The sequence below is a fragment of the Schistocerca cancellata genome, chromosome 8 (assembly GCF_023864275.1).
Source record: "Schistocerca cancellata isolate TAMUIC-IGC-003103 chromosome 8, iqSchCanc2.1, whole genome shotgun sequence".
Taxonomy (NCBI): domain Eukaryota; kingdom Metazoa; phylum Arthropoda; class Insecta; order Orthoptera; family Acrididae; genus Schistocerca; species Schistocerca cancellata.
In genome coordinates this window covers 520,147,195-520,159,766 of record NC_064633.1, presented here as the reverse complement: position 1 = coordinate 520,159,766, position 12,572 = coordinate 520,147,195, and positions in this window count along the sequence as shown.

The following is a 12,572-nucleotide window of genomic DNA, read 5'->3' as shown; positions in this document are numbered from 1 at the left end:
GGAAAACTGTAAAGCCAGAAAATGGGATCGAAAGGCAGAAAGACATGCAAAGGACCTACAATTGGGCTAGTTAACCATTAACGTAAGTAAACGTAAAGTACTGCAAATACATAGGTGAAGAGAATAGACACATTATTTCTCTATTACAGTATCGGCGATAAGTCACTGGATACAATTACAAACCGGAAAATAACTGAGAATAAACATCCGGTGCGACCTCAAGTGAAATGACAACATAAAACTAGTGGCAGGGAAATCAGACGCCAGGCTGACGTTTATTGGAACAACCTGAAGAGATTGTTAACTTGTCCATAAAAGAAATGGCTCACAAAACACTCGTTCGACCAATTGTCGAGTACTGCTCAGATACAATTATTCGAAGATAGAAAGAGCGGCATAGAACAGCGGTGCGTTTCATCATGGGTTCATTGATAACCGCAAGAATGTTACTGAAATACTACAGAAATTCCTGCGGTAGACACTGTAAGAGGGGCGTTGTGCATCGCGGAGAGGCATATTGTCGAAATTTCGGGAGCGAACGTTCCAAGAATAGTCTGCCGCCAAAGTATTGTCTCCCACAGAAGTCTCGCGAAACGATGAGGAACTTAGAGAAGTTAGGTTTACCGCCAGACGTTATTCCAGTGCGCCATTCGCGACTGGAACAAGGAAGGGGGAGGGGGGAAATGACAGATGTACCACAAGTACTCTCTAACACACACCACAACGTTGTTTACGGAGTATGAATGTACCTGTAGATGGTTAGTTTAATTTACTTCGACTTTTCAGCGTTTTATAATGAGGTCATAGAAGGTGGGATGACGTGGGCTCGACGCAACACAGCTAAGCAGGTAACTGACACGCTCCATCGATCGATGTCTTTGGCGGTGATCTACTTCCATAACGACGACTGCCGATGACTATACAGCCAAATCAAAAGCTTCTTACCAACAGCTCGTTACTTTGTTCCTGTATTAGCTCAAAATGCCGTTCCAATGTTAGCGACCATGGCTACCCGGTTGTAATTGTGTGTAAGGCTACAATAATGAAACGAGTATTTGTTGAGAATACAGCTTGACGTTTTAGGCAGCCGTTGTATTGAGTTTCGTTGCGCGAATGTTACTGCTAAGTAACATAGCTCGATGGAACTTGGACCATACACAGAAGGAACTGCTACGGTATAGTACAGAAGTTAACCGAAAGAAACACACAATGAGACGAGGAGGAATGGCACTTCTATTCAATAATTACGCTGAAGCCACCGCGATTTATGATGGTCCCAATGATATTACAAAAGGCGGGAAATGGTTTTTCAAAGGGTTTGTGATCACCACGGACAGCAATGCATGCTCTGTAACGCGCTTCCATGCTTAACACGAGGCTGGTAACAAGAACCTGTTGTAGGGCCTCCCATTCCTCCACCAGCGCGGTTGACAGGTTGCTGAATGGTCGTTGGTGAACGTGAACGTGCTACAATACGCATCCCACACGTACTCGATGGAATTTAAGTCGGAGGAATGGGCAGGCCAGTCCATTCAACGACCATCCTCTCATTTCAAGAGCTACCCACCTGCATTCTCCGTTCGACGCGGTCGGGCGTTGTCGTCCATAAAAATGTAGCAGGACCGAATGCACCCTTGGGGAAACGTACGTGGGGAAGGTGTATAGTACTACAATAACGTGGCATGTGACTGCACCGTGCTCAGAGATTTGGACGTCAGTACACCGATGCAACATTATGCCTCCTAAGACCTTAACATCTGGATCACAAAACTATCATTTTCGACATTGTTCCTCGGTGCATTAAATACTCGTATTCCCACGTGCACCATATGAGGGTACGTGCAGAGTTACTACTCATACTGAATCTACTCTTATTTGAGATAAACTCGTGACTTCACTTGTCGTTGGTCCAGCCTCTGTGCTCCTGGCACCACCGCAATGGTGCCGCCGATGTGTGGATGCCAGCGGAATACACCATACTGGTCATCGGGCATAGAGACCACACCAAGCAGTCAACGATAAATTCAAAAATGGCTCTGAGCACTATTGGACTTATCATCTGAGGTCATCAGTCCCCCAGAACTTAGAACTACTTAAACCTAACTAAACTAATGACATCACACACATCGATGCCCGAGGCAGGATTCGAATCTGCGACCGTAGCGGTCGCGCGGTTCCAAACTGAGTCAACGATAAATGTGAATAGTGAGATTGAGTGGATAGCAGTCCTAGTTTGGTAAATGCAGTACAGTAAAATTCAAGATGTGGTTAACGGGAATATATAGGCATGTGGCTGTCGTAATAGACGTTGTTCATGTTTAGTGGATGATTTGATGTTGAGCTTAGACTCGAACCTAGTCATAAAATAATAAAGAAAAGTAACATTCATGCCTTCGAGAGTCTTGCAAACTAGTGAATATGTAAATGCCTACCACAAAACAATTCTCATAAATCAGCAGTAGACACCCACATAATGGACACTAGCCACCCATTCCACGATATCGTGAATAATCGTTATATACTACATACAGTGGACGAAGGACACGAATAGAACTTATATGAAGAATTAGACATATTTATTCATGTCACAGTACATGGTAACATGTTACTAAATAATAAGCTAACAAGTAACAATATTGATTTCTTCAAAACGTTCTGCAGTGCTGCATGCTTATTTCATTGAAGATATTGTCTTTAACAGTAAAACTTGTCTTTACCAAGTAATCATATTATCTAGTGTGTGCCGTGACATAAATTCATCTACATAGATAAGTTTTCCTCTTCACTGTATATGAATTAGTATCATAGCAATTAAAACTAGTTCATTTTAGCAGTAAAGACTCTTTGAAATGATGAAATTATCTGTATGTGAAAGTATTACTCTGTGATTTGTTTCTTACTGTGCTCTATGAGCCAGACAACTAAATTTGCAACTGAAGTGTAAGTAAATGAAATAATAAAATCACATAAACATGCAAATCACTTAATGTAAACGTTACAATACATGTATCTTTCTTTGCAGGGTTCCATTTCGATAAATGACCTCATTGGCACACACAGAAAATGAAACTAATCACACTATGGATTAATGTAATGTATATGTAACTGTATAGGTGGTGTGAAACGCGTCGTGCTAGTTAAATATTAGTGAAAAGTGACTGAAGCAGTAGAAATTGTTTCATAAGTTGTTATTCCTCCAAGCTTCGCGCGCAGTCGTATTTTATACCCGCAGTATTTAGAAAGAGTTAACTAAGAAATGTCAGACATTATCTGTACGATATGTAACCTGCTTTCTTCTTCACTCCAATGAAATTCCCACAGTTATGTGAAATACTTTTCCTTGATGACACCATGTGATCGTAACACAGGACTGGCAAGGAGACTTAAAAAAATGATAGGAGCGTACGTTTTAATGTCCCAACAACTACAAGGTCATTAGAAACAGACCACAAGTTCTAATTAGCTAAGCAAGGATATCTGGCAGTCATTTTAATGGAGCCTCCACAGCATTCGTCATAAATGATTGAAGGCAACCACGGAAAAAAATTAAATCTGACTGTTTGGAAGGGAGCCTGAATTCCAGTGCGCCAAAATAAGAGTCGAATGGCTTAATTTCTCGCTTGGTGAAATGAGAGATTTGTTAATATCATTCTGAATTTAGCATGTTTTATGGCGAGGAATGATTTTATTTCGATGGACAACCTTCGAGTGTTCGATCGTATTTGGTTTACAACCTTTCAAATGCTCACATATCTAAGCATATGAAACAGAATCTTGTGAGTGGGAGAACGTACGTGTCGTAAAAGTACTGTTTTATACATAAGTTTCGTCACAAACAGCAAAAGGTGAACAGATTGCAAGGGTAGCTACAGAAGTGACGCTGCACGAATAAGTGAGGTTTGCATGAACTGAGCAGCAGATGTTATTTCAAAACAGACTTCTCAAACAGTCTGCAACAGTCGAAATACAATTATATTCAGTGACTAAAGTGGTCGACACAGCAATTATTGGAGTAATGAGTATTTGGACTGCATTCCAATAATGTTGAAATATTTTTGACTGAGTTAAAAGAATAAAACGAAAGACCTACAAAGCTCTAAAGCACATTAACGGAACATGCTGACAAAGCTATTTCTTAGGATCGCAGAACTAAAGAGAGTAGAAGGTGTGACACTAGGGCTGCTACAATTTTACAGCGTTTTTATAACCAAAGTATGAATGGTAAGGTACGTAACTCAAACGCCATGAATATTAACGGTACTGGCGACACTATCAGCAACTAGTCGACAAACGCCTCCCCCAGACTTCTGCAAGCAATAGGGCCTCATATTATACTCATCCATGTTACTCCTGCATGTTTGCTAATGTCATCTACAGACCTTCCATTAGCTCGTAGTCTCTAACTTTTCTTATCTCCTGGAACTAAAGGAAGAACGTTCTTTGACTGCATCCTACCTGTGCTACCTGTTTGTTTGGATACATGACCCGTTCATTTCCTTTCAATTTTCTTTACGGTCATAATCACACCTTCCACTCCACATTGTTCACTGATAAATTTTCTTTTTTTATGTCTCTCCCGGTAATTCCCATCATTTATCACTCCACTGATCATTGGGAAGGCCTACGGTTTTGAATGGTTTTGCGCATGTTTCACTACATTAATTCCAAACTGTTAACATATGCGGATTGTAAACTTTCCCTTTGAGACACATGGGACCCACGTACTGAAAACTCAGTTTAGTTTTACAAAAACACTCCAGACCATCCTTTTCTCCTGTTCATTTCTTTTGGTATCCTAGTTACTAATATTCAACTAACTCTATTAGAGTAAATTTCTAAAATTTTCATTCTTCATAGTTTAACCATTGTTTTAGTTCTGTCGTAATTTGTTTTCAGATCTGTTTTAAAATTTTCTCTATAAATTCCATTCTTAACTGTCTAAGTTTACCTGCACTAGTGCAATACTGTACTGATATACAAATATAGCTCAGAAGTTTTTTCATTTAAAACGCATTTCGTCTTCTGTTTCTTCATTTATGTATGTGAGGATTTCTTCTGGGGAGTTTGAGAATACTTTTGGTGCTATGGAGTGTTCTATTTTGACTCCTATTCCGATTATCAGTTTCTCAATACCGTTATGAAAGCTTGAGTTTACTACCGTACCTTGAATCAAAGAAATTTTCTCAAGTGTTGATATTATGAGTTTCGTTGAAATCGCGTCCAAAAATATTTTCAGTATCCACGAATCTTGGCCAGTGTGGAAATTTATATTCATTGGTCCGTCTTATAACTCCGTACATTGCTTATAAAGCAAGCTCGTTGCTTTGTTTGGACAAAATATAATGTTTCTGCTTTGCAGCTGGTACTGACTTTAGCGAATATCTTGTATCTTGTGGATAGAAATCTGGTAAGTCTATAGTTTCCCAATGTCTGGCCCGTCTACTTTCTTGTAAAGTAGAAGAATTACACCACTGTTGCAGTTTGAGGGAAATGCCTTCCCACACAGTTATTTCTTAAACAGTATTACATCTTCCTTCTGCACCACATCGCCTTAAACTTTAACCCTTTCTAATGATGTACCGTCAGCCTTAGGTAACTTCCCTTTCCACATACATCGAATTGTTTTACACGTCTCATCAAACATTACTTCCGGATTTTAAATATTTTCTTTGTGAAATATGTGTGTTTCGTCTCTTGACCTATAAAAACATATGCAGAACACTTGGAAGATTTATACATTTTCTTCCTTTGTTCTTCGTTAGCGTGATAGCTGTCGTCTTAACTTACGAATGCGGTTTCTACTCAGTAGAAGTTTATGTTTGGTTCTTTTCATGCTCATATTATTTTTAATCGATTCTCGTGCTAAATTTTCATCATGTCGTTTCAGATACCACGACTTTTATGCACCACATACTTTTACTTGTTTCATCCCAGTGTGTCATTCTCCTATTATCGATCGCTTGAACCGACTGTCCACCCTGTTACCGGAGACCTTCTGATGAATGAGTAACCCAATCCCGGTGAAACGTAAAAACTTCAAATTTTCTCGAACACAAAGAGCTGATATAGCTGAAAGTCGAGCGAAGTTCCACATACAACTAGGGTAGAACCCAAAGGCTTTACAGTCACAGTCAAGACAAAGAGACACAAGCAGCAAATTACCCATAAATTATTTGAGACCGAGGCGATGTTCCTCAAAGTGTTGGATATAATGTGTTTACGCTGTTAATGCTGTGTAATTATTTAAATTATAGATGTCCAGTATAACGGAGAGGGCGAGAATTTAAAGTAATTATGAAAATTAGTGACGTACGTACTTTGTATGCAGCTCTGGCTAAGACTTTCCGCGCGAAAATAAAATCGAGTAATAAATAAGTAATTGGTACGTTCATAAGTGACTCTTTGAAACGCATTAAACACCGTGAAATAATTCATAATGCCAGGGTTTAGGACCTCCATCTTCATAGCCGCTACACGTGCTTTTAAATTTGGCGTCATCTTTGCGAACGAAGTCCAACGCTGAAGGCAGACGGTGCAACCACATCATCAGTACTTTTATTTATTTAGTTTTTGGTCTGAATAAGTCTAGTTAGTGATTCATACGGCATTAGTGATGAAATGTAACAATTATAGAATAATAAACACATAGAAAAGGACAAGGCAACAGATTTTTGTTAACAGATTTTCGCTAGCAGTGGTAAACAAATAAAGCCTTTTATATTCGTTGTACAGAGTCTCATGTAATTGAGAAATGCGAGAACGTTATTCCTCTAAAAAAAATTTCCCTCATACAAGCGTGAACCATATAACCGATATTATTATTGTCACGCAACTGTTTGAGTAACCTCTTCGAGACAGTAGATATATTAAACTTTTATTCGTTGAAGATGGTTCGGACGCGTCCTATATCATCAATACAGTACGGCGTTTGTTGACATTCAGCTCATAAAACCAAGGACTGTTTTTTTTGGGTGATAGGTTCAATCAGAGCTTAACATCCTCCCCTATCGTTATACATTGTTAGCCTTTAGGTCTATAACAGTGTGATAACATAAATCGACTTTTCTTTTTCTATGTTTTACGAATGGTGTGTAATAACGTTCTGCAACACATAAATCGAAATCACTGCATGTTACACTGATATAATCTGCGTGTTGATGAGGTAACATATTTTTGGTGACGTGTGTTTTCTGGAAATTAGGCCGCGCTCTGCGGAATACTTTTGTAGCTATATTTTCGTCTCCTACTGCAGGAGAAATCCTTAGAGTTTATTGAGGTGAACTTACTCGACTAGCCGAAAATGTTCCGGTTTTCTTCCGGTATCTGGCTTAATCACAGGGAGACTGGCCGGACTGTGAATGGTGTCTAAGGAATTCCCACTTCAATGTCCGCAAGAGCCCCTTCAAAGCGTTCACCGTAAGAGCTATTGCATTTTCCTGGAGCGGAATAATCGAGCGGATAAATTGGCAGACTCATTTAGACTTTATCGCTTTGCGAAGGGTTGTCGAGGTATGTGATCGCTATGCATACACATCTACATCTACACCATACTCCGCAAGCCACCCAGTGGTGTGTGGCGGAGGGTGCTTTCGGTACCACTATCTGATCCCTCCAACACTGTTCCACACGCGAATAGTGGGTGGGAAGAATGATTGTCGGTAAGCCTCTGTACTGGCATTAATTTCTCGAATTTTCTCCTCGTGGTCAATACGCGAGATGCATGTGGGGGGAAGTAATATGTTGTCCGGCTCCTCCTGAAAAGTGCTGTCGCGAAATTTCAATAGTAAATCTCTCCGTTATGCACAACGCCTTTCTTGTAACGTCTGCCAGTGGAGTTTGTTTAGCATCTCCGTAACGCTCTCTCGCCAGCTAGACGATCCCGTGACTAAACGCGCCGCTCTTCGTTTGATCTACTCTGTCTCCTCTATCAGTCCTACCTGATGAGGATTCCATATAGATGAACAATACTCAAGAATCAGGTGAACAAGCTCCTTATAAGTCACTTCTTTCGTGGATGAGTTACATTCCCTTAAGATTATTACGATGAATCTGAGTCTGGTATCTGATTTTCCCACTATCTGTTTTATGTGGTCATTCCCTTTAAGGTCACTCTGGATAGTTACGCGTGGATATTTTATGGCAGACGCTGTCTCCAGTTGTTTGTCATCAATAGTGTAGCTGTACAGTAGTGGATTTCTTTTCCTATGTATGCGCAATGTGTTACATTTATTTACATTCAGGGTCAACTGCCAAAGCCTGCACCATTCATCAGTTCTCTACAGGTCGTTCTGTAAATTCTAACTTCTGGCGTTACTACTTTGGTATAGACAACTGCATCGTGTGCGAATACCTTTTTCCCATGCTGCAGGCAGCCGATAAGAAGGGCACACTTTTGGACAAACCTGTGTGGGTGGCCTTGGTTTCCTGCGTGGCAGTGACCCTGCATGCTTCTACAAGACACCATAGTTTTGACTCAGCTTCTAAGAGATTACACCATGTCTTGTCTCCAGCGACCACTCGTGGCAGGAACTGCTTTCCGTCCTTGGTATAACGCTGCAGATGTTCAAGAGAGTCCTATCCCACAAGATTCCTGTGGTGGTTGAAGATTGTGAGTAACCCATCTGTCCTTAATGATGGCACGAAAACTGCCGATGCTCAGTCCGACCTCTGCGGCACTGGTTGTTACCGTAACTCGCCGATCTTGGGTAACAATGGAATACACCTGTTTGGAAATGGGATCGGTAACGCAGTGTGGCGTTCAGACCATGCATCATCTGCCAACTACATCCACCCTTCCCCGAATCGCTTGTGTCACCCCTTGACCCTTCAAATGGACATGCAGTGCTCTTCGTACACTTGACCCATTGTTCGCTGAATTTCCGTTTCCCGCTCACCTTCCACTGTCAGCAAACGCTCTACTCCCCTTTCCTCTTCTTTTGAAGCCTCCATTTTTCTGTTTTCACCACTGCTGAGTGCAGTGGACGGTCGACACGTGCGCGTGCTCGCTCCGTCTTCACGTGAATGTCCTCCCGTGTCCTTCTAGCAGCGAGTTTGACTTTGATGTTGACGCTTCACTGGCGCATGTTTCTTGCGCGGCATGTTGAGCTGTGTAAGCATAAATATGCTGTTCCTGTGGGGAAGAAAGAAAACATAACCTTACCTATATGAATCGGGCTTTGGTGATGTGGTGATGAATTTCTGTGTCTGGTACGAGAAATATTATTCTCGCAGCAGGTCAGAACAACACGTGGTTGGCGGGTGGTGTCATTGGTGGCCCAGTTCTCAGACGAGCCGGTTGCGGATCCTTCTAGTAGAAGGACCTCACGGTGATCCGGTATCTGTCCAGCAGCGGCGGGAGGTCAGTGTCTTCGTGAAACAGACGAGTGGAGTATTCCTTCGGAAGACGGAGAGCGGTCTTCAGGGCTCTGTTCTGGACCATTTGCAGCGTTGCGATGAGTGAACCTGCGGCCTCACCCACACCACTACTGCTTACTCCAACACTGATCGGACCAGCGTTGGGTACAGTGTGTCACAATGGTGCAGTGGCAGCGTCGACTGCGGGTTGAGCAGTGGATGTTTAGAGAGCGAGGGCGGCCGATGGCTTTGCCTCTGACGTCACGAATGTGAGGTGCCCAGGATAGTCTTTGGTCTAGAGCGACACCTAGATATTTCGCCATCCATGGGTGTGATGCGCCCAGGATCTCGACTGATGGAAGATCTGACGACAGCATTCTGTGGGTGAAGATCACTGCCTGGCTCTTCGCTGCGTCAAACTTCAGCCGCCACTTCCTGGACCATGAACCCAAGGTGTCGCACCCGAGCTGGAAGCGACGTCCCATCGTGTGTACGTTAATGGCGGCGCGTTTAGGACCTCAGCGCTCTTTTAAGGACTGCACTTTCTTCTGAAGGCAATCTCATTATGTTACTTTCAGCGGCTTTCATTTTACAGTGTCCGGCTCGTTTCTTTTTGAATGTACAAATAACTCAAGACATAAAACACTGATAACTACTACATCCAGGATCTACTGCAGTGTAAATCACATTGTAACCTCGTGCGCTTCCTCCAGAGCAAACAAAATTAGGTATGTAACGCAATAATAATGCCAGTAGTGTTATGTGTAATTAAGAGCTTGATTTCCACAAAGGCCTATAATAAAAAGTCCTTCTAGATCATAACTAATATTTATATATTCTGGTAACTGGTTTCAGTCTGACATGATCATCTTCTGACCAGTTGTTTTCTGGTACCTTTTGGTATATGTAGCAGGTCCGTGTCCCGGCTTCACGCATTACCAAAAGAGTTAGCGGTCTGAAGCTGCTCATGTTTGACAGAAACCGATTATCAGAATAAATAAATATTAGTTACCACCGAGACTGGCTGTTTTTGTTATACTGCTTAAAAAGATCGCAGTCATTCGAATAGGACTTCAAAAATATCGTACAAAGGTTTGTGCCAATAAACCATTTATTTAGCAACGGGAACCCATGGGGGAAATATTTTGTCCAATCCAAGATGCTGATGGTTCGAGCAAAAGAACCATGAATGATAGGAAATCTTGAGATAACCTGGAGATCAAATAACGAAGGTGAAGAGACTTCTATGAACAGGACATGTGGCTCGCTTTGCTGAACACTTTTTAGCCAAAACACTGACGGTGGAAAGGTGCGCTTGGGGGGTGGGGGGACCCCTGCAGGGATGGTTGCACGGAGACGTAACACACGCAAGAGCTGCTGTTGGAAGATGCGGTAGCTAACTGTGGGGCTGACACTTCATCTTCAAGGTGGACCTCGTCGTGAAGTAAGAAAGGAATGACAGTACTGAGCGTGCCGACAACAGATAAGGTAAAATTGCAGTAGTGTAGCCGTTGCGAATGGGAGATAGAAGGATGAAGGTTTGTCGGCGACTATGTCACAAGCACAATGCTAGAAGGCGCAAGACCAGGAGGAGAAATCGCCGTATCCATCCTAGCATTTCACCTACGTGGCTTAGCGAAACGTAGGTAAACATAACTCTGGATGTACGGGTGGAGATCTGAACTGGCGTCTTCCTGAACGCTAGTTCACTGCGCAATCCCTCTCCTTCTGAGACTGCACTTAGGGCTTCACTGAAGAACCTATGATTTGCAGAATATATTTAGTTGATTCTTAATTGTACTTGTTAAAAAAGTGTCAAATATTTTGAAAGAGGGAAGTACTAATCGAAACAAGAAAAACTAGGCCAATAAATATGTATCCAGGAACAGGTTCTTCCTGCGATCTAAACATTTGTTCATAGGAGTGATTTACAGACGTTTGGTGGTATACATGAGCACAGTCATTGCGTTGGCTCCATCAACAGAGTATTTTGATGTCTTTCTGTATCACAGTGCTCTACGTGAACATTAGACAGTGCATTAGGTGGTCTGCAGTCCATGTCTATGGTCCGAATTGTGTATTTATATATTTTTGTAGTGTTAGTGTGTCCTATTGTACTGTAAATTAAGCACAACTGTCGGTATACATCATTGCACCTTACCTGTTTACGTAAACTGTCAATAAAGTAGGAACGCTAAGTTGCAGGGTTCACCAGAGCTTGAGATGCTCTCGGCTTGATGGAGTCAGCGGTACCTCGACTGATGGTCAACATGGGCCGAATATGTTCCACTGTTCAGTGTCGGTCATTTCTGACGCCAGCATCCACTGCAGCAACGACGGAAGGGCTAATGACACAATGGGCCTGTCCTGGCCGACTGCTATCTTTCAGTGACACCCAGCCTCATCGAAATCGTTCATTCCGCGCAAACACAAGCGTATTGTGTTCGCCATACTCAGCGGACAAATGGTTGAAATGGCTCTGAGCACTATGGGACTTAACTTATGAGGTCATCAGTCCCCTAGACCTTAGAACTACTTAAACCTAACTAACCTAAGTACACCACACACATCCATGCCCGAGGTAGGATTCGAACCTGCGACCGCAGCAGTCGCGCGGTTCCGGACTGAAGCACCTAGAACTGCTCGGCCACCGCGGCCGGCGCTCAGCGGACATTCGGGCACGAATTTCAATTCCTGGCACACCTCGCGCTGTCAAAAACCGCACTACACATCGCCGTTCCTCTTTTCCCGACATTCACAGTGAAGTCGGACGCACACACGACTCGCAGACCTTAGGTCGAACACGCCGGACAGACAAATGGGACAGCAGTCAGCGTTCGCGCTGTTCCTTCCTGATTTCCAACAGAGGACACTTCTGTAAACACACCTACCTGCATTAGCAGCGTCCGCGCTATGCTCGTTATCTAACCCATCTCGATAACACGCACATCAAAAAAAGTTTTGCATCACCCCGGTTCTAAGAGCTCCTGAAGATAGATGTTGACTGTGGATACTGTGTCACAGACAGTCCCTTTGATTGTTCAGAGATGTCACTAAACCCACCCAGAGATGTAAGCCGGCCGAAGTGGCCGTGCGGTTCTAGGCGCTGCAGTCTGGAACCGCGAGACCGCTACGGTCGCAGGTTCGAATCCTGTCTCGGGCATGGATGTGTGTGATGTCCTTAGGTTAGTTAGGTTTAACTAGTTCTAAGTCCTAGG